Genomic DNA, 21,902 nt, shown 5'->3' with positions numbered 1-21,902 from the left:
CCTGATCCATCACCGTTCTTTAGCCCACTCTGCCACCCCAGTTCAGACATGGCCATATGCAAATCAGTCTGACCCTGTGCCTCACGGGAACAGTCCAGCCCGAACTGCCAAGCCATGCCTTCCCTGGACCGGAAACAAGCTTCCTAGGACCAGTTTCTGGCATTTCAGCCGTCTTCAGCCAGGCTTGCTTGAATCCAGTGGCAAAGTGAGCAAGGGACTCACGTCTGAGCATACCCTGCCAACTTATGGCGAACAAAGCGGTACAAAAGGGGGTGGTGATGGACGGAGCATCAGAACCAATCAAACACTCACACCCAGTCAACAGATCTGGGCCTGATCCATCACCGTTCTTTAGCCCACTCTGCCACCCCAGTTCAGACATGGCCATATGCAAATCAGTCTGACCCTGTGCCTCACGGGAACAGTCCGGCCCGAACTGCCAAGCCATGCCTTCCCTGGACCAGAAACAAGCTTCCTAGGACCAGTTTCTGGCATTTCAGCCGTCTTCAGCCAGGCTTGCTTGAATCCAGTGGCAAAGTGAGCAAGGGACTCACGTCTGAGCAAACCCTGCCAACTTATGGCGAACAAAGCGGTACAAAAGGGGGTGGTGATGGACGGAGCATCAGAACCAACCAAACACTCACACCCAGTCAACAGATCTGGGCCTGATCCATCACCGTTCTTTAGCCCACTCTGCCACCCCAGTTCAGACATGGCCATATGCAAATCAGTCTGACCCTGTGCCTCACGGGAACAGTCCAGCCCGAACTGCCAAGCCATGCCTTCCCTGGACCGGAAACAAGCTTCCTAGGACCAGTTTCTGGCATTTCAGCCGTCTTCAGCCAGTCTTGCTTGAATCCAGTGGCAAAGTGAGCAAGGGACTCACGTCTGAGCATACCCTGCCAACTTATGGCGAACAAAGCGGTACAAAAGGGGGTGGTGATGGACGGAGCATCAGAACCAATCAAACACTCACACCCAGTCAACAGATCTGGGCCTGATCCATCACCGTTCTTTAGCCCACTCTGCCACCCCAGTTCAGACATGGCCATATGCAAATCAGTCTGACCCTGTGCCTCACGGGAACAGTCCAGCCCGAACTGCCAAGCCATGCCTTCCCTGGACCGGAAACAAGCTTCCTAGGACCAGTTTCTGGCATTTCAGCCGTCTTCAGCCAGGCTTGCTTGATTTCAGTGGCAAAGTGAGCAAGGGACTCACGTCTGAGCATACCCTGCCAACTTATGGCGAACAAAGCGGTACAAAAGGGGGTGGTGATGGACGGAGCATCAGAACCAATCAAACACTCACACCCAGTCAACAGATCTGGGCCTGATCCATCACCGTTCTTTAGCCCACTCTGCCACCCCAGTTCAGACATGGCCATATGCAAATCAGTCTGACCCTGTGCCTCACGGGAACAGTTCAGCCTGAACTGCCAAGCCATGCCTTCCCTGGACCGGAAACAAGCTTCCTAGGACCAGTTTCAGGCATTTCAGCCGTCTTCAGCCAGGCTTGCTTGAATCCAGTGGCAAAGTGAGCAAGGGACTCACGTCTGAGCATACCCTGCCAACTTATGGCGAACAAAGCGGTACAAAAGGGGGTGGTGAACTCTTTCCATCACCACCCCCTTTTGTACCGCTTTGTTCGCCATAAGTTGGCAGGGTATGCTCAGACATGAGTCCCTTGCTCACTTTGCCACTGGATTCAAGCAAGCCTGGCTGAAGACGGCTGAAATGCCAGAAACCGGTCCTAGGAAGCTTGTTTCCGGTCCAGGGAAGACATGGCTTGGCAGTTCGGGCTGGACTGTTCCCATGAGGCACAGGGTCAGACTGATTTGCATATGGCCATGTCTGAACTGGGGTGGCAGAGTGGGCTAAAGTACGGTGATGGATTAAACCCAGATCTCTTGACTGGGTGTGAGTGTTTGATTGGTTCTGATGCTCTGTCCATCACCACCCCCTTTTGTACCGCTTTGTTCGCCATAAGTTGGCAGGGTATGCTCAGACGTGAGTCCCTTGCTCACTTTGCCACTGGATTCAAGCAAGCCTGGCTGAAGACGGCTGAAATGCCAGAAACCGGTCCTAGGAAGCTTGTTTCCGGTCCAGGGAAGACATGGCTTGGCAGTTCGGGCTGGACTGTTCCCATGAGGCACAGGGTCAGACTGATTTGCATATGGCCATGTCTGAACTGGGGTGGCAGAGTGGGCTAAAGAACGGTGATGGATTAAACCCAGATCTGTTGACTGGGTGTGAGTGTTTGATTGGTTCTGATGTTCTGTCCATCACCACCCCCTTTTGTACCGCTTTGTTCGCCATAAGTTGGCAGGGTATGCTCAGACGTGAGTCCCTTGCTCACTTTGCCACTGGATTCAAGCAAGCCTGGCTGAAGACGGCTGAAATGCCAGAAACCGGTCCTAGGAAGCTTGTTTCCGGTCCAGGGAAGACATGGCTTGGCAGTTCGGGCTGGACTGTTCCCATGAGGCACAGGGTCAGACTGATTTGCATATGGCCATGTCTGAACTGGGATGGCAGAGTGGGCTAAAGAACGGTGATGGATTAAACCCAGATCTGTTGACTGGGTGTGAGTGTTTGATTGGTTCTGATGCTCTGTCCATCACCACCCCCTTTTGTACCGCTTTGTTCGCCATAAGTTGGCAGGGTATGCTCAGACGTGAGTCCCTTGCTCACTTTGCCACTGGATTCAAGCAAGCCTGGCTGAAGACGGCTGAAATGCCAGAAACCGGTCCTAGGAAGCTTGTTTCCGGTCCAGGGAAGACATGGCTTGGCAGTTCGGGCTGGACTGTTCCCATGAGGCACAGGGTCAGACTGATTTGCATATGGCCATGTCTGAACTGGGGTGGCAGAGTGGGCTAAAGAACGGTGATGGATTAAACCCAGATCTGTTGACTGGGTGTGAGTGGTTGATTGGTTCTGATGCTCTGTCCATCACCACCCCCTTTTGTACCGCTTTGTTCGCCATAAGTTGGCAGGGTATGCTCAGACGTGAGTCCCTTGCTCACTTTGCCACTGGATTCAAGCAAGCCTGGCTGAAGACGGCTGAAATGCCAGAAACCGGTCCTAGGAAGCTTGTTTCCGGTCCAGGGAAGACATGGCTTGGCAGTTCGGGCTGGACTGTTCCCGTGAGGCACAGGGTCAGACTGATTTGCATATGGCCATGTCTGAACTGGGGTGGCAGAGTGGGCTAAAGAACGGTGATGGATTAAACCCAGATCTGTTGAATGGGTGTGAGTGTTTGATTGGTTCTGATGCTCTGTCCATCACCACCCCCTTTTGTACCACTTTGAATTCCTCACAAGGCTGTTATATCAGCAATGTTTTGGGGTGAAGAAATGTTTTGTAGCTTAGTTGCACTAAAAAAAAGGGGTTAGAATTATAAGGTTTTTGAAGAATTTCAGGTTTTTTGCACATGAGCTAATGGATTTATGCACGTTTGATTTGAAATATGCATTTCTGCAATTACATCACAGGTTTAAACATGTCTAATTAACAGAGGTTCTTTATTTCAATTTGACAGCTACCCCTCGCGATGGGCCATAAAAATTAAAGGCCGAAATGCATTGGGATACGATGTTAACTCTAGTTGCTGATCATGAAATATATGTACCCACGTGATGCAGTAAAAGGCCCGGATGGGCATAATTGCACCATTTGACAAAATTGGGACTCTAACCTGCCTTATCGTGAACAAGAATAGTCAAAAATAGTAACATTTGTTGAATCAAGAAGAATATTCAATAAAATTTGATCAAGAACCAAAGAGGTTTTTGCAACTTGTGCTTTCTGGCAGTGCGATTGGAATTGCAGCGCATTCACGTTACATATGGCTATGAATTTCTTCTATGTGCCTTGAGGTGAGTCTGCATGCAAATGTGACAAAAATGAAACATTTTGAGTACGTTGAGCAGTAAGGTGTGCATTATGCTATCCATAAGCAGCATTCAGAGAGGTGATTATTGACATGTTTTTCCAGGAGCTTTATTATTCCTGGTAACAGGGAGATAGGCCTATAGTTACTCAAATGGAGGGGGTTGAGGCTGGGCTTCTTTAATAGTGGTTTAACTACCATGTGCTTTCATTGTGGGGGACCTGCCCACTGATAAGAGACAGGTTTAGTAAGTCTAGCAAGACGTGGAATATACTTTCAGACCCTTGGGCGAGGATGTGAAGGGGGCCTGGTCTAAAGTGGAGCCTGACTTCACTAGGCTTAAAAGGTCTGTAAGAAAGGCTCAGTGTGAGGTCGGGTAAGGCACAGAGGCTGCTTTCCGACCGCTCAGGGATTTCCTTGGTTGGGGATCATCCAGTATTGGCAAGAGAAGGAGGAGTATATGTTCATTATCTTCTTTTGAATGATGTGTGCCAGGTTGTTACTATGTTCCAAGAAGTCTTCTGGAGTGGAACTGGCTGGTATGGGCCCATGGTGGCTCTAAGGATCTATAAGATCTCTTTAGGAGAGTTAGAAGAGTTTTCAATCTTTGCCAAGTAGTAGGAGGGTTGGGAGGTTTTTATTTCTGTGTGGTAATTCCTAATAGCTTTTCTATATTCAGATTTGCTAGACTCATCATAGGATTTCCTCCAACTCCTACCTAAAGTCTTGCATTCTTTTATTAAGGCCATTAGGCGAGGATTAAACCAGGGGGATTTGTTGCCATGCTGGGCACTCTTGTTCCACCCTGCTGTTAAGACTGTGTCTAGGGAGTTGTTGATCCACCTGGTGAACCTGCGGGTGGATAGGGCGATTTGGTCAGAGGGGTCGGATATGAATGTGTTCAGGGCAGTTGACCAATCCTTGAGGTTTAATTTAGGCCAGCTTTGTTCCAGTCATCTGGCTGTTGGAGGGGAAGTGAGGGTGAGAGGCAGACAGGGTGATGTGGAGTAGAACATGATCTGTCTAGGTGAGAGGTAGGGGACTGTCCAGCCAGTGCTTGACCTTAATGAGGTGTGAAAACTGCCCCCTGAGCAGAACAAAGGCTTAGGCTTGGTGACAGTATGTCCTGGGGGTGGGACATCTGCCCCCTACCAGCATGAACTGGAAAGGGACAGAGGTGAAGCCTGCCCCCTCATACTTTGGTGGAAGAAGAGACCTGAGAGGGGTGAAGCCTTTGTTCTCCAGGCCCACGCTAGCCAGGCTGGATCTGAACCCACTGGGAGGGAAGCCACCTTCAGAACCACTTTGGAGTGGACACAGGGGGCAGGATTGCTCATTTCCTTGGACACACTTCTGGGTGGACACAAGAACTCCGCATAAGAGAGGAAGGGTTCCTCCATTTTGAATTTTAAGTACACTGTGGGTTGGTTTGCAGTAGGGCACTCAGGAACTGCTGAAAAAGTGGGTTGGGTCACGCAGAGGATCTTTTACCCCATAAGTTAAGAATGGGCCAGGAGCCACCATCCCCGCCCCAGTGGCTAATGGAAAGCATAAATATGGCAGCCCAATGAACCCTCCTCAGAACACTTTCTGGACCTGTGAAACATCAGAAGAGGACTGGATCCTGCTTGCTGTGACTTAAGAGCAGCCTTAAAGCACTGGACCTGCTCCCTCTCGTACCCTGGACACAGAAACAGACTCCAAGAGTCAGTTGGCTGGCCGCCTGTGTGGTTATAGGGAAAAGACTAACTGCAAGAGGCCTTTTTCCTGAATTGATCAGTTGACCACTACCAGCTGGACCAGGACTGGATCCTCCTGATGGCCTTTGCCTGAGCAAATCCTAGCCCTTACATGCGGTCTCTGTGGTCCTGGAAGCCTTAGAACTGACCCAGAGGAGTTGTTCCAGAAACCCTGAAAAGTTGGGACGTAGAACATTTTTGGATTACCAAGACCTCCAGAGCATCAGTGGGACTTCACAGAAAAGGCGAAAGGATGTGCCGTAATGGCCAGAGCTGCTGACTTCGGAATTGGAGAACCAGAGTTAAGTTTTGGAGTTAGCACACCATCCTTCGATCCTCGGCAAATCACTTACTCTCCCTGACTCTACAAACATGAATGTGTCCTTGTGTAATGTAACTTGTCTCATGGAAAGCACTCCAATATGTTTGGATTTAATTTACGCTATATAAAACTGCAAAAAAAGGTGTCCAAGTTTGTTGCAACTTCCTCAGCTACAGCTTCAGGCTTGCCCTGCTGGAAGATTTGAGCTCCACAAGAAAGATAATTTAGAAGGTAAAATCTTTGCCTGGGACGAACGTCCTTATTATATCAAACCAGGGGTCCATTGCGGTCATCCTGGAATTGTGCCTAGATCCTGGTCGACCACTTCCTTAGACTATAATTAGCGCTTAGTGCTTTTTAGAGCTATTTTTACTTTTTGCTTTAAAAATGAATATCTCCGATTCTCCTTATTGGATTTTGTCACTTTGGTGTCCATCTTTTTATTTAAATGTACTCTATTTTTCTAAGTTGGTTTGGGATTTCTATTGTTTCGTGTTTTGACTTTATTACGGTTTTGGCACCGCGTATATAGTTTACACATTGTCCTAAGTTAACCCTGTCTGACACAATGCCCCGCAGTAAAGAACCAATTGTTAAATTTACAACATACCCATGAGCACTGGTATCAACATAATATGAAATAGTAATACTATTTGTGAAAATATCTGGTATTGGGCCATAAAGAGATACTAGTCTACAACTTAATTCTGTGGAGAATATTTTCCTTTCTGTTGAAAGATAGCATGGGGAGGATGAGTATACTTTGTTCGAATTCTTGAGCATGGTGAAGGGATCAAGAATTTTGGTGGGAATACTAAGTAGCAGCATAACGTTCTTACAGAAATAATGTTAAATGTATGAAACTGGCTTCTGACCGCAGTGGAGAGCCTAAATTTGAAAGGAAATTGAAGGATGGGGGAGAGGATGTAGCCTTACGACTAGATCAGTCTACGTCGAAGCTGGGGAACCAGGTTCTAGCCTTGGCTACGACGCTCAACATCCTGTGATTCTTGGCAAATCACTTAATCTCTCCATGCCTAAACAAAAAAAAACCCAAAAAATGAATGTGTCCTTGTGTAACGAAATTGGTGCTATGTAAAGCGCTCTGATACCCGATATCTTCGGGTCTAGTTCGCGCTATATAGAACTCTAGAGAAAAAAAACACTTGTTTTTTGACAACCTGGAATAATCCTGTTTCAAGGAAAAGGCTGAGTTTCAACCACACTGGCATCTTCTGTGCTGTAGAAAGCAAGGAAGTGAGAACAATAGATAAACTAGAAATCCTAATCCCAATGTCGTTTGCTTTTCAGAGATGAAGGACTAAGAACGTTTAACCTAAGGTGGTAAAAGATTTCTAACCCAGTGAATAACTGTGCAGAGGGCTTTTCATTTCAATAACTGCCCCTCCTCCTAACCAACCCCACAATCAGAACGCTCTGTCCATGATTGCCCTCCTTTTACTCTTCAGCTGTACACACGCAGCTAAATGTAACTATTAGAGAGACACTCATGAGTGATCTAACTAGTTTGAAGTCCTCTAAGACCAAGGAATGGAGTGCTCTGCATAGTACTCAGAGGACTGATGTCAAACCAGGGCTGGTATCTGTCTGACAATCAGTCTTCCAGACATGAGGGTAAATCACCGGAGTCAAGGTATCTTGCTGGAAGAATTATGTACCTGTTCTGAGGCATCTAGATGCTGCCTATGTGTCTGCTGAGAGAAGGAAGGAACCTGCCAACTCTGCTGGAGGAGTGTCTGTCCAGGATTAGTGAGGTGCAGATTTTCCCTGGTGTCCATGGGGCACTGGTACCACAAATGGGGAAAGGGGTGTGCATCCACTGTCTGCAACTATAGCACCCATTTTAGGTGGATCTCCTTTGAAATGTCCTTTCCAGTCTGTTCTCCAAACACAGCCTTTGTCCAGAATATTGCTGATTACATTAGGGTATTCTCCAACTTTGAGGACCCACAACAGACACAAAGAGGTGGGTAGTTTCTGCACTTGGCTGTCAGCAGCCAAACTGAAGAAGCAAGCCGTAGGCCTGGGTGAAATTTAAATTACACTGGCATGATTAGTGTAATGTAATTAGTTTTGCATTACTCTTGTTACATGAATGTCCCAAATCACGCTGTTATGAACTTTCCATGATTATGTGCCGTTGCCTTATAACAACAGAACGTGTGTGGCGGTTGTTTTCTGGGCTTTTCTGAGAACACATTTCAAGATGAAATATAGCGCTACGTGACAGATCTTACTTTCACTTAATTGCAAGTAATTTCACAAAATGTTGCAGAAATTATGCATAGTTACACAAATGCAAATTACGCAAATTTCACACACCCCAAGTAATGACAGAAAGACAAAAGGGCAGGCTTCACCTAAAGGCTTCCTCATTTTGCACAATAGAATCTTCAGCTCCACCCCTCTCTAGTACCATCTACCAAATGGCAGTGTTCATCCACCAAATGGCAGTGTTCAGGAAGACTTATCAGCAGCTCATTGATAGCCAAAGGCATTTTGAATTTCTAAAAGAGCCCATTTGCTCTTCTCCTCACTTCATTTTCAGTTGCAGGACTGTGAGCCATACACTGTTTGGTAAAACAACCCTCACCTACATCTTGTGTGAGGACTAGGCCAGATTTCTATTGTTCACTCACAAACCACAAACTAGTGCATGTACCACATACTCTACACACATAAACATGCACAATATACACTCAGGATGTTAGTGCTAGGAATTGGGTAAGCACATTGAAGTAGAACTTTACATGACTGAGCTAGTAGTCCCCACTCCAGTGACACATAAAAGGTCTGGACTCAGACAACACAATACACTGTAACCGCTAATCTTTGTGCTGCTAAACCCATCACAAGAACTGTAGTCCACTGTCTGACAAAAAGGGCACGTTTGGTGCACCCCTCCAAGTTACATGACAAGTCCAGGACCATACTCATGTCAAGGGTGATGCCTAGGCCTCTGTGCATAAAATTCCAGGGCTAAAGTACAAAACCAGGAAACCAAATATACTCAGTCGAGCACTCAGTGCAAGGAAAACACAACTGTATACGATGGAGGGGACATTCTTTTCTCAACAGATGCCACTCCTAGATCAGACTACCGGGAACCTTCCTCCGCCGTTGAAGAAGTCTGAGCGGCAAAACCAGTGGAAAATTCTATCAGCATTCCCATTATTCATTTCAGCTTTGCACTCCACTGTGAAATTTAGGCCATGTAAGGAGATAGACCATCTCAGCAATTTGGGATTCTCACCCTTCATTGCCATCAAACACTTGAGTGGTTTGGGATCTGTTTGTACCACAAACTTTGTGGCAAATAGATATGACCAAGACCTTCCCCAAACCCACACTATGGCAAGACATCTCTTCTCATTGACTACCCAATTCTGTTCTCTGGGAGGTAACATATGACTGATAAAGCCCATTAAATGCTCTCTACCTTTTTTAATCAAGTTGAGCCAGTTCTGCTCCAATTCCTTTATCTCAGACATCCTTCTGTACAATGAAGTGTTGACTGTAGTCAGGGGACTGCAAGACAGGTGCATTGCATAGTGTTCTCTTCCAATCCTCAAACACATTGTAATACTCCTCATTCCATATTACCTTCTTGGGCTCTTTCTTGGATGTCATAGCTGTCAATGGGGCACCTATATACCCATGGTTATCCTATGTAATAACTGGTTAGTCCTTAAAAGGTTTTCAACTGTGCCTGGTTGCTGGGCACCACCCGCTCCAGCACAAACTGGTCTTGGCATCTAATGGTGTGATCTTCCCATTACCCACCTGATGGCCATGGTAGACTCTATTGGACTGTTCCACCTAGCACATGGTTGCCTTAATAATCGGTTTATACCCCTCCATTGTATCCTGGCCAACACCTGTTTAGATACTTAAGGGTGCCCTTCCATGAATAGCTAACCACCACTGTTTTGTTCCAGGTAAGCTACAGATAGCTCTTCTTGTAATAATATAACTTAGTTCACCAGGCACTGGAAAGTGGCATGAACATTTTTCAGCCCAAAGACCATTACTCTAAAGTGGAATAATCCCTCTGTCATGGGGTATCTGGTGTGCATCTGTCTTATTGACTTTGTAGAGGGCCCTGTAGCCCACACAAATGTGCAAGTCTGTGGAACCTTGTTTGGGCCACCAATAACAGGGGGCTGCTCCAAGGACTACAGGATCTCTCAATCACTTCCAGTTCCAACATCTTGGCCATTTCCACTTTAATGCACTCCTGGACTTGGTCAATCTGCTTCTCTGGCATCAACTGAGGGGAAAGTTGAAATACCCCTTCCATAGATCCATTCTTCATGTCACTATGCTGCAGGTCAGGAAGAGTCGCACTGCCTCCCTCAAACTTTGCTGCCAAATCCATGATGTTCACTGTGTAATCTAGAGGTAGGGCTTAAACGGTTCACATGAACAGCCTCTTTGGCTTCAGTGTTGTAAATGTGCCCATCAAGTACTATACTGCAGAAAGCTTCTGCTCGAACTTGTAAGGCTCCTGACACTTATCTTCCAAAGCAATGTAACAAATGGGCTTCACCACCAATACCTCCTGACCCATATCATATATCCAGTCAGTGTCACTTTATGGTCATATCACCCTTTCATCTTCTCTTGGCTTACCTGAAGGTTTTTCTTTGCCTGGCACGTGTATTGTGTAATCAACATTCTGAGGTAAATCACATAGCCCACCACATCTTTCTGTGATTAATTGAAAGTTCTTTCTCACTCTTCTCTGATCAATGTGGGTAGGTTACACTGGGTGCCCACACAAAAGTTCAAAGGGGATGCCACTTACCCTTTTCTGTGGAACATCCCTGTAGGCAAAAAAGAAACATAATAGGAGAAGATCACCATTCCTCCGGAGGTTCTAGGGTAGAGTTAAAACTACTATGCATCATCAAATTCGATTTAACTGAGAAAGGGAGTGTTATAATAAAAGAAGCTATTGGTATAGAAAATGGAATTAACTGCATATAACAATAAAGAATTCCAATATGGAGAAAAAACAATGTTACACGATCCTCAGAATGTATTATGCTCTGAATAGAAGACATAAGAGTAGTCCAAATAGTGTAAGTATAGGAGCAAAGAAACACCATATCATTGATAAAATATCTGATTTGTATAAATCACTTAGTACAGGAATCTAAATTGATCTATTCTACAATGATGATACAAAGGATCTGTAATTGAATCTCAAAATATGGTAGAAGCAAGAGACTTCTACCCAAAAACCTGAATCCTACTGAATCCTACTGAATTTCAAGACCTAACAACTTTACATAAAATCCTAAGTATAATAATTAAGGAAGTGGACAAGGGAGGAAATATTGTCATACTACTCCCAGATGACTACACAGAAGAAATGTATTCACACACAGCTATCGGAACCAAGATGTTCAACGGAATTTGATTCAGACTCAGCTATTAAGGTACAACACTACTGAAGCATAAACTAGATATCTATATATAACAGATTCTTTACCTTTTCTGGATTTACTAGCTACAGAAGACAATATCTTCCTATACATTGAGAGTCCTACCAGCCCAGTCCTTCATCTTGAAAATGTAAAAGAAAGTCTGTCCCACCACCCAGCCCTGCGATGATATGTAGTAGACCCCATTCTGCTACATTGTAAGGGAATGCATCAATTCAAACTTATGGCCAATTTTACAGCCATTTATGAAAAACATACCAACTACATACATGATACAAAGAACATTCTGAGAAACCTACATACATGCAGTAGCAGGTGGATTTTTTGGCTACCACAGCCTGTACATCTCCATTATATCAATAGATGCAATTATGTCTACCATGTTAATTGCCCACCACGTTTGTCTATTGCGCAGCAGCTACCAACATCCTTCAACTATTTTTCACTCTACAAAGAGATTTTTCTCCAAATACAAGGGATTAGAGACAGGAACTAAATATGATCCCCTATTGTTACAAATTGGGGTCTCTAGTTGTTTATGACCAAGTAAGGAACCTTCTTCCTAGTCAGGGTAAGAGGGATACACTTCTAAAATAACCCCTGCTCACCACCTTGGTTGCTTGGCACGAGCAGACAAGCGTATCTCAGAGGCATTGTCTAAAGCATTTGTGAACACATACAGTAATACAGTGAAGACACTACAAATGGATGCCACACCAGTTTAGAAAAATAAGTAATCTTTATCTAAACCAAATAAGACCAAAACGACAAAGATCTACAACACAGTAATAAAAAGATGACCCTCAAATGGTAGAAATAGCTCAGTTCAAAGCAAATTGTACATGTAGCACTTTTCACACAAAGTACCTTCGATGCGTCAAGCACAAAACAAAAAGGGCCGCAGGGAAGGTGATGCGTCGGTTAATTACACTCAGGGAAGGTGATGCGTCAGTTCCTTACCGGAGAGGAGGTGATGCATCGGTTTCTTACTGCGTGGGGAGGTGAAGCGTCTGTTTCTTACTTAATCCCCCAATGATGCAACAGACTTGGTGCCTCGATTCGATGCGACGACCCGGGACGATGAATGGATTCTTGTCGTCACACAGCAGGCCCTGTGTCAGAATCGGTGTGATGATCTCGGACTTCAGAGACCGGTGCACTCAAGCCGTGGGCAGGCGCTGCGATGGTTTCTTCGGTGATGTGTCAGAAACAGGTGTGGATGCGACCATCTTCTCAAAGTTGCGTTCACATCACAGCTCCCAGCGGCAAACAGCCTCCAGAGGTCCAAAACAGCATCAGGCACCTCTTAGCAGGTCAGAACTCCCAGCAAGGAAGTTCAGGGGAGCTAGTGGTGAAGTCTTTGTGTACCTGAGACTTCAGAACAGGAATCAAGCTCTTCTTCAAGTCCTTGGAGATCTTCCTCAAGCAGAGGACACAGTAAACAGCAAAGTCCTTTGCCATTTTCTTGGCAGAAGGTAGCCACTGCAGGCCAACCCCAGACAGCAAACAGCAGAGGGGCAGTACTTCTCCTCAGTTTCTCCAGCTCTTCTCCTTGGCAAAGGTTCCTCTTGATTTCCCAGAAGTGATCTAAAAGTCTGGGGTCTGGGCCCCTCTTTTTATACAGCAAAATCCTTTCTTCTCTGAAGGCAGAGAGTGTCTGTGCTCAGCCAAAACCCGTTCTGTCCTCACTGGTGCAGCTTCCTGGCAGGAGGTGGAGACAACATTGTGGAAGGGAGACCAGCCCCACTCAGGAGAAAGTAAATCTCCTCCCCCTACTCTAAATACAGCCCAAGTATATTCAGCCCAGCCCTGACACATCAGACTCTCTGGAGCCACTGCACAACCCCAACCCCTGTCACCCCAAAGCCAGACAGTCAATACATTTCCTAGCAGAGGCACATTGGATGGCTAAGCAAGAAAATACCTACTTTCTAAAAGTGGTATTTTCAAACACAGAATGTAAAAATCACCCTCACTAAAATATGCATTTTAACATTCTGAGTTCAGGCATATCAAACTTTATTTTCCTAACTTTGTTCCCAGGGGTAGTTATGTTTACAAGATGTTATAAACAAACTCCCCATTTTATCTTATGGGAACAGGTAGCCTTGCAATAGTGAAAAACAAAATTTGCAGTATTTCACTATCAGGACATGCCACACACACCAGGGCATGTCCTACCTTTCACATACATTGCACCCTGCCCACATGGGTACCTTGGGCCTACCTTAGGGGTGACTTACATGTAGGAAAAGGGAAGGTTATGGCCAGGCAATTGGGTGCACTTGCCAGGTCGACCTGGGAGTACCAGACTGCACACAGGCTCTGCAAATGGCAGACCTGAGATACATTTTCAGGCTGCTTATGTGGTTGGCACAATCAGTGCTGCAGCCAACTAGCAGCATTTGATTTACACACACAGTGCACTGTACTAGGGACTGACTGGTAAATCAAATATGTCAATCATGGAATCACTAATCCATAACAACAATTTACGAAAGGGGCACTTGCACTTTGGCACTGAACAGCAGTGGCAAAGTGCCCAAAGCATCTAGACCAGCAAAACAAAGTCCAACACACAGCAAAAATACAGGAGGAAAAGGCAAAAACTACAAGGTAAACCCACGCTAATGATGTTAGGTCTAACATGTGTCCCCTCCAGCTGAAATGTGGGGAGAACTACCCACCCAGCATTGGCGTGTTCTGTATCAGGGCGGTGTTCCACCGTGAGGTCCATCCCCTGTAGGGACATGGACCACTTCAACAACTCTGGATTCTCACCCCTCATCTGCACCAACCATCTGAGGTGCCTGTGGTCTATCTGAACCCAGAAGGGAGTCCCAAACAAATAGGACCTCAGCTTCTCCAACACCCAGACCACAGCAAAAGCCTCATGCTCAATCGCACTCCACCTCTGTTCCCGTGGAAGTAACCTCCTACTAATGAAGGCTACAGGTTGGTCTAGGCCCTCCTCATTTAGCAGTGAGAGCACGCTCCCACATCATGCTCTGAAGCATCTGTCTGCACCACAAATTCCTGTGAGAATTTGGGTGCCTTGAGCACTGGCGCCGCGCACATGGCAGATTTCAGGGCATAAAAAGCTTTTTGGCAGGCGTCAGTCCAGTTCACTTTCCTGGGTTGCTTCCTGGAAGTGAGCTCTGTCAAGGAGGCAACAATGGAGCCATAACCATTGACACATCTCCTGCAATACCCAGTGAGTCCTAAGAAGACTCTCACTTCTGTCTGGGTCTTGGGGGGTTCCCAAGCCAGAATGGTATCAATCTTGGGCGGTTGGGGCCCCACTGTCAAGTGTGAGACCAGCCACTCACCTGAAATCCAGGAGCGTCTGTGGGGGCGATGCTTTATCCTCAACCCTCTTGAAACAACTCTCAGTGCTACTGACTACTAAGTAAACAGGAGCCCTGGCAATTGTTCCAAAGGGGAAGGGGAATGGGACGAAAGAGAAACAAGAAGAAAAAAACACTGCCACCGTCTGCCTCCTGGGCCAGCCAGGTTCCTAATACTTATATGCAGGAGCGGGAGTTTGTCTTTACCTAAGTGTTAAGAAGAAAGGATTAATCACCTACCCTGTTCCTAGTAAATCATTGGTTTTGCAACATAAATGTATTCTAAGATAACCAATCTGTATTTACCTCTTTTTGTGCTGTGAAGAATACGTATTCTGTCTATCTATTCACAGTAGTGAATAGATAGTCTCTGTGGACACCAGTTAGTTCTATGCGTTCTTTATAACAAAATCAACACATTAATCTAGTGTCTAAACAACTTATTTTAGTCTTGTATTCCTTCTTCTTTGAAACACACTCACTATGACTTTTACGTTGAAAGTCTTCATTAGTAAAATAAGCCTTCTGGAATAAACGGAATAAACTAGTTTTTTCAGATTTTACAGTTGTCACTACTTTTCTCTATTTAACACTCACAGGAATCTAATATCTACTTAGATTCCTAAATGTTCAAAGCGTTAAATACATATGCCAAATGTGCCCAGGATCACAGATTTTCTTAAACAACAGTTTAGAAGTCTAAATAAATACAGATCTGCTTCTTCATCAAAATTCACAAGCTAAATGTGTCCAGGAAGGAAGAGTTCTTAAAGAATTAAGATTGTGCAGTCATTAGGTCAAAAACGCTATTAAAGTTTCAAGAAACAAAGTCAAGTGCAGAAATTTAGCTTAGTTCTGCTCCGATGCGCTCCTCTGCTGATGCCGGCATTCAGGGGTAAAAAGGAGCGAAGGACGAGAGACGCGCTGAATCAGGAGACAGCTGACTTCCTCCGTTCAGCTGATAAGACGCGACGATCCTAGTTGCCTGGGGAACCAAAGACGCTTCAGGAAATCTCCGATGACAAAAAGCCAAGCACCGCATGTCAGTGGGTGTGGCTATTTCTAGCTTCTCTGACAGGCATAGTTTCACATGCTGGGAACGTGCTGAACGGAACAGTCAAGCACATGTTTTTACATGCGCTTTGGGCTTCAAAAGAAGTACACGAAGGGGCACGTTGGGCACATCAGGAAATATACATAAAAAGAAACAAGCATTGGGGCAATCAAACAAGCTTTGGCAAAATCAAGTAATCATAGCTGGATTTAAACAGGTTATCAGTAAACATGGTTAGTTGAATCACCATAGACCTTAATGAAGGCGAATAACATCTAAACACATAAAAGGACATGGTTAACTGAGTGACCAATGGGATGTTTACAAATAAAACAAACAGTGTTGATGCCAGACTGATTCCTAATACCCACCTGGCCTCTCCCTACCTGGTGTCCCAAGTACACCAGTGAACCCTGCCCGATCTGGCACTTGCTTGCCTTGATTGTGAGCCCTGCCTTTAGCAGAGCCGTCAACACTTCCCAGAGGTGGTGCAGATGTTCCTCCCAAGTGGCACTGAACACTGCAATGTCATCCATGTAGGCGGCACTGAAATCCTCCAGTCCAGCCAACACCTGGTTGACCAACCTCTGAAAGGTGGCAGGGGCATTCTTCAACCCAAATGGCATCACCTGGAATTGGTAGTGTCTCTCTGGCATTGAGAATGCCAACCTCTCCTTGGCCTCATCAGTTAAGGCAATCTTCCAGTATCCAGACATTAAGTCAAATGTACTGAGGTACTTGGCAGCTCCTAACCGATCGATGAGCTCATCAGCTCTGGGGCGTGGGGTGTGCATCAGTCCTGGTGACTGAATTGAGCCCTTGGTAGTCCACACAGAACCAGAGTTCTGGCGTGGCACCGGGTGCGGCAGCCTTTGGGGCCAAGACCATTGGGCTGGCCTGAGGGCTGTTTGAAGGCTCAATCATCCCTACTGCTAACATCTTGGCGAGTGCCTCCTTGATGCAAGCCTTGACCCTGTAAGTCACCCTGTATGTTGGAAGGCGGACCCCGAGGAGTCGGTGCGACCACCAAGGGGGGCCCTCACACTGCACGAAGTAGCCGAGCGCTGCCGAGAAGTCTCCTGAGAGATCCTTCTCCTATCACGTACTAGCACAGTAACACCACCACACAGGACTCAAGGAGGTTGTCTTGTGACAAGCAATTCTTTATCAGCAATAAAAAGGTTACGAGGTCAATATTTACACGAAGGGATCGAGGGATCCACCAAAAGTCTCAGTGTCTCTTTGGAAGGGTCGGGGTAGCGGGACAGTCTTTGGCAGGAATGCGGTACGAGGGTACCTGGGGCCCAGTTCTTATCCTCAAGCTGGAGGACCTCCGGATCTCGGATGGGTCGAGCCGCGACGGCGTCAGCAGGGCTCTGGCGTACAGTTCGTGGAGAGCCGCGATCAAATCAGCAGGGCTCTCAAGATGGTTTCTGCTCAGCTCGAGCCGCGACGTCGTCAGCAGGGCTCCGAGGAAGGTTTCAGCGAGGTTGGGCCGCGACGGCGTCAGCAGGGCTCCGATGTTCCAGGTGGTTCAGACAGGGTTCACAAGAAGGAGCCGCGACGCAGTCAGCAGGGCTCGTGATGGTTCCGACAAGAGTTCTTCTCCGTAGGGTCAGCCGCGATTCAATCAGCAGGGCTCTCGACTCTGGGATACAACTCCCGAGCTGTGGTGGGGTCGCCCCAGATATAGGTCTGGAGCCCTTTGATGTCCGGACCTATGCGCCCGAGGGGGCGGAGTGGCCGGGTGGAGGTGGCCAGACGCCCAGCAGGAGAGGCGCCAGGCCCATGGGAGTTGCAGGGCGATCACACCTCGAGAGGGGAGGACAGTTGGGGGTCCCATCGATACTGTCCTCCGCCGGGGGCGATGAATGGTTCCTGCGGCACCCCCTGGCTAGTTCGTGGTGCCTCGATGTCGGGGCTTCGCTGGGGTCGAGGCCGGGTTGAGCGGGGTCGCGCCGGCTGGTGCACGGTGTGACGTGGATGCCAACAAGATGGCGGAGCCACGAGGAGTATGCGACCACGTGCAGCTCCGGGTGAAGGGCCTTGGTGCAGTTCAGACGGGTGGCCCGTGACGGCCGGGGCGGGGAACGGGCACAATCCAGGGGGTTAAGGACCACGCCACGAGGCCGGGTCCAACAGGCGTCCCCCCCAGCCGAAGGCATGGAGAGTCACCCATCTCCTTGGGGATTCTCCTCGTCAAGGCGGAAGAAGCGGGACAGGCCGTTGGCGTTGGCGTGGTCATTGCCGGGCCGGTGTTCGACGTCAAAGTCCATCCCTTGTAGCGAGATGGACCACCGCAGCAGCTTGGGGTTCTCGCCCCGCATTTGCATTAACCATTGCAAGGGCCGGTGGTCGGTCTGGACCCGGAAGTGGGTGCCAAAGAGGTAGGGCCGGAGCTAGTTGAGGGCCCACACCACAGCGAAGGCCTCACGCTCAATAGTGCTCCAGCGTTGCTCTCGGGGCAGTAGTCGTCGGCTGATGAAGGCCACTGGTCGGTCGAGCCCCTTTTCGTCGGCTTGGGATAGGACGGCCCCGATCCCATACTCGGAGGCGTCCGTCTGTACCACGAACTCCTTCTGGTAGTCCGGGGCCTGCAGCACCGGAGCAGTACACATGGCTGTCTTTAGGGTGTCGAAGGCTGTTTGGCAGCGGGGTGTCCAGTGTACCTTCTTGGGCTGCTTTTTGGACGTTAACTCTGTGAGGGGGCCAACAATGCTCCCATAGTCCCGGATAAACCGCCGGTAGTATCCGGTGAGGCCCAGGAAGGCCCGGACAGCGGTCTGGGTAGTGGGGGGTTCCCAGGTCTGGATGGCATCTATCTTCGCTTGGAGGGGGGCCACCTGCCCGCTCCCCACTTGATGGCCCAGGTAGGTCACGGATCCGTGGCCGATTTGACATTTGCTGGCCTTGATCGTGAGCCCGGCCCGCTGGAGGGCGGCCAGGACGGCCTTCAGGTGGAGGAGGTGCTCGGCCCAGTGGTTGCTGTACACGGCAATGTCATCTAAGTAGGCCGCGCTGAAGGCCTCAAGCCCGGCCAAAACCTTGTTCACCAGTCTTTGGAAGGTGGCCGGGGCGTTCTTCATTCCGAAGGGCATCACCCGAAAGTGGTAATGCCCATCCGGGGTCGAAAAGGCGGATCTTTCTTGGGCGCCGGGGGTGAGCTGGATTTGCCAGTACCCGGCGGTGAGGTCCAGCGTGCTCAAGTAGCGAGCGGCCCCTAGGCGGTCGATGAGTTCGTCGGCCCGGGGTATCGGGTGTGCGTCTGTCTTGGTTACTGCATTCAGGGCTCGGTAGTCCACGCAGAATCGCAACTCCGGGGGGTGACCGGGAGCTGCGGCCTTGGGCACCAGGACGACAGGGCTGGCCCACGGGCTGTCGGAAGGCTCGATGACCCCCAGGGCCAGCATCTTCGCTACTTCGGCCTGGATGCAGGCCCGCACTCGGTCAGGCACCCGGTAGGCTCTGTGTCGTATGGGGGGGCTCTCCCCGGTGTCGACGTTGTGGACGCACCAGTGGGTCACCCCCGGGGTGAGAGAGAAGAGGGCTGCGTAGTCCCGCAGTAATTGCTGGCAGTCGTTGCGCTGTTCCGGGGTCAGGGACGAGGCGAGTTGGACCCCTTCGATCGATCCATCGTGAATGTCGGATTGCAAGAGGTCGGGCAAGGGCTCGGAGTCGTCCTCGCCCCCTTCGTCAGTCGCCAGCAGCAGGCTCAGTTCGGTCCGGGCGAAGTGGGGTTTTAGCCTGTTAGCATGTAGGACCCGGAGGGGGTTCCGGGGGGACTCCAGATCGACCAGGTAGGTGACGGGACTTTTCTTCTCCACCACCTTGAAGGGCCCGGTCCACTTGTCCTGGAGGGCGCCGGGTTCGACCGGGGCCATGACCCATACTTTCTGACCGGGCTCGAATTCTATAGTAGAGGTGTTGCGATCGTACCACCGCTTCATGTCCTCCTGGCTGGCCTCGAGGTTGGCTTCGGCCATGGCTCGGAACCTGCGGGTCTGGTTTCGGAGGGTCAGGAGGTATCGGTAGACGTCAGGAGGAGCGCCTCGGGGCTTCATCTCCCAGCCCTCCTTGACCAGGCTGAGCGGTCCGCGGACCGGGTGTCCATACAATAGTTCAAACGGGCTGAACCCCAGGGACTTCTGCGGGACCTCCCGATAGGCAAACAGGAGGCAGGGCAGCAGGACATCCCATTTCCGCCTGAGGGGTTCTTCCAGGCCCTGGATCATCCCTTTTAATGTTCGGTTGAACCGCTCAACCAGTCCGTTCCCCTGAGGGTGATAGGGGGTCGTGAACTTGTATGTGACCCCGCACTGTTGCCACAGGGACCGCATGTACCTGGAGATAAAGTTTGTGCCGCGGTCGCTCACCACTTCGCTGGGGAATCCCACTCGGGAGAAGATCCCCATCAAGGCCCGGCCTACCACAGGGGCCGTTATAGTTCTTAGCGGGACCGCCTCCGGGTACCTGGTGGCGTGGTCCACGAGGACCAGGATGAAGCGGTGGCCCAGGGCGGTTTGGGGGTCCAGGGGTCCCACAATATCGATTCCGACCCGTTCGAACGGGGTGCTGACGGCTGGAAAGGGCTGGAGGGGGGCCTTGACCCGACCCCCCGTCTTTCCGCTGGCTTGGCAGGTCTGGCAGGACCGGCAGTGGTTGTCCACATCTCTCCGCATCCGGGGCCAGTAGAAGTGGGTCACCAGACGACTGTACGTTTTGTCTTGCCCCAAGTGTCCGGCGAGGGGCACATCATGGGCCAGGTTGAGAAGGAACTCCCGGAAGCGGAGGGGGACCACCAACACGCGGCTGGCCCCGAGTTCTGCTACTTTCTGTTCACTGTACAACAGGCCCTCGGCCCAGTAGATCCAGTGGGTGCCGGTCTGGTCACCGTTGGCTTGCGCGGTCGCCTGTTGTCGGACCCCTTCGAGAGAGGGACAGGACTGTTGTTCTTGCTGGAACTGCTCTCGGGTGGGGCCCCCTTCGTGTCGCCATTGTGTCAGCTCTGGGAGGGCGCTCGGAGAAGCCATCTCTTCGGGGGAGGATTCGCTGGGTCCAGGGTCGGTGTCCGCCTCCTCCTCGCTGCTGGTGGGAGGGGGTGTGAGCCCCTCGGGTTGGGCGGTCCCGGAGGTCGAGGGTGAGCGGGGGGCCTGGGCGGTCATGGACCGGGTGATGGCGCAGGCCCAATCAGCCAGTCCCAACATTCGGAGGTGCTCTCGTCGCTCTACTTGAGCCCAGGGGGAACTTTCCAAGTCGTTCCCCAGGAGGCAGTCGACCGGGGCGTCGTCGCGCACTGTCACCTTCAGCAGGCCCGTCACCCCTCCCCACTCGAAGGGGACCAGGGCCATCTGGCATAGGCCTTCACTGTTGTCGGCCGTCCGTACGGGGCACAGCACATTCGGTAGAATCTGTTCAGGGGTCACCAGGTGGCAGCGGACAGCGGTGATACTGGCGCCTGTGTCACGAAGGGCTTCGGCCCGTTGTCCATTGACCGTGACCTGCTGCCGGTACTTCTGGGTGTTGGTTGGGATGGGGGTGCAGGGTACCATCTCTCGGCTACCCAGGCAGACCAGGGACATGGCTGCCGGCTCCCACTCAGTGTTCTCTCGGTCGAGGGCCTCCTCTTCCTCTTCTCCTCCCCCCAAGGCGGCGGCTGTCAGCTGCCGGGGCGGGGGCCCGCCGGCCCCGTTTCTTCGGTTCAGAGGGCAGGCCGGATCGCTGGCAAAGTGTCCGGTTTGTTGGCAGCCGTAGCAGGTCACTGGTGGCCGTGGTCCGGGTCGGGCCCACCCTTCGGGCTAGGCTCGGGGAGAGATGTGGCTGCGGTGGCCCTCGAGGGGGGCTCCTGGGGGCCCCGGCGGGAGGGTCTCGGTTCCTGTTCGGCCCTCCCCCCCCACCGCGCTGGCGGGGGGGTCCGTTGGGGTTCCTCTGGTACTCCCCCATTGAGTTCCGGGGGACCCGGGAGTTGACCCATCGATCGGCCTCGACGGCAAGTTTTCGCGGGTCGGTCATTTTGCTGTCGAGGAGGTGCTGTCTCAGTTCCACGAAGCAATTGTTGGAAAGGTGTTCCCACACGATGAGGTCGAC

The sequence above is a fragment of the Triturus cristatus genome, chromosome 5_1 (assembly GCF_964204655.1).
Source record: "Triturus cristatus chromosome 5_1, aTriCri1.1, whole genome shotgun sequence".
Classification (NCBI taxonomy): domain Eukaryota; kingdom Metazoa; phylum Chordata; class Amphibia; order Caudata; family Salamandridae; genus Triturus; species Triturus cristatus.
This window is presented reverse-complemented; position numbering follows the sequence as displayed.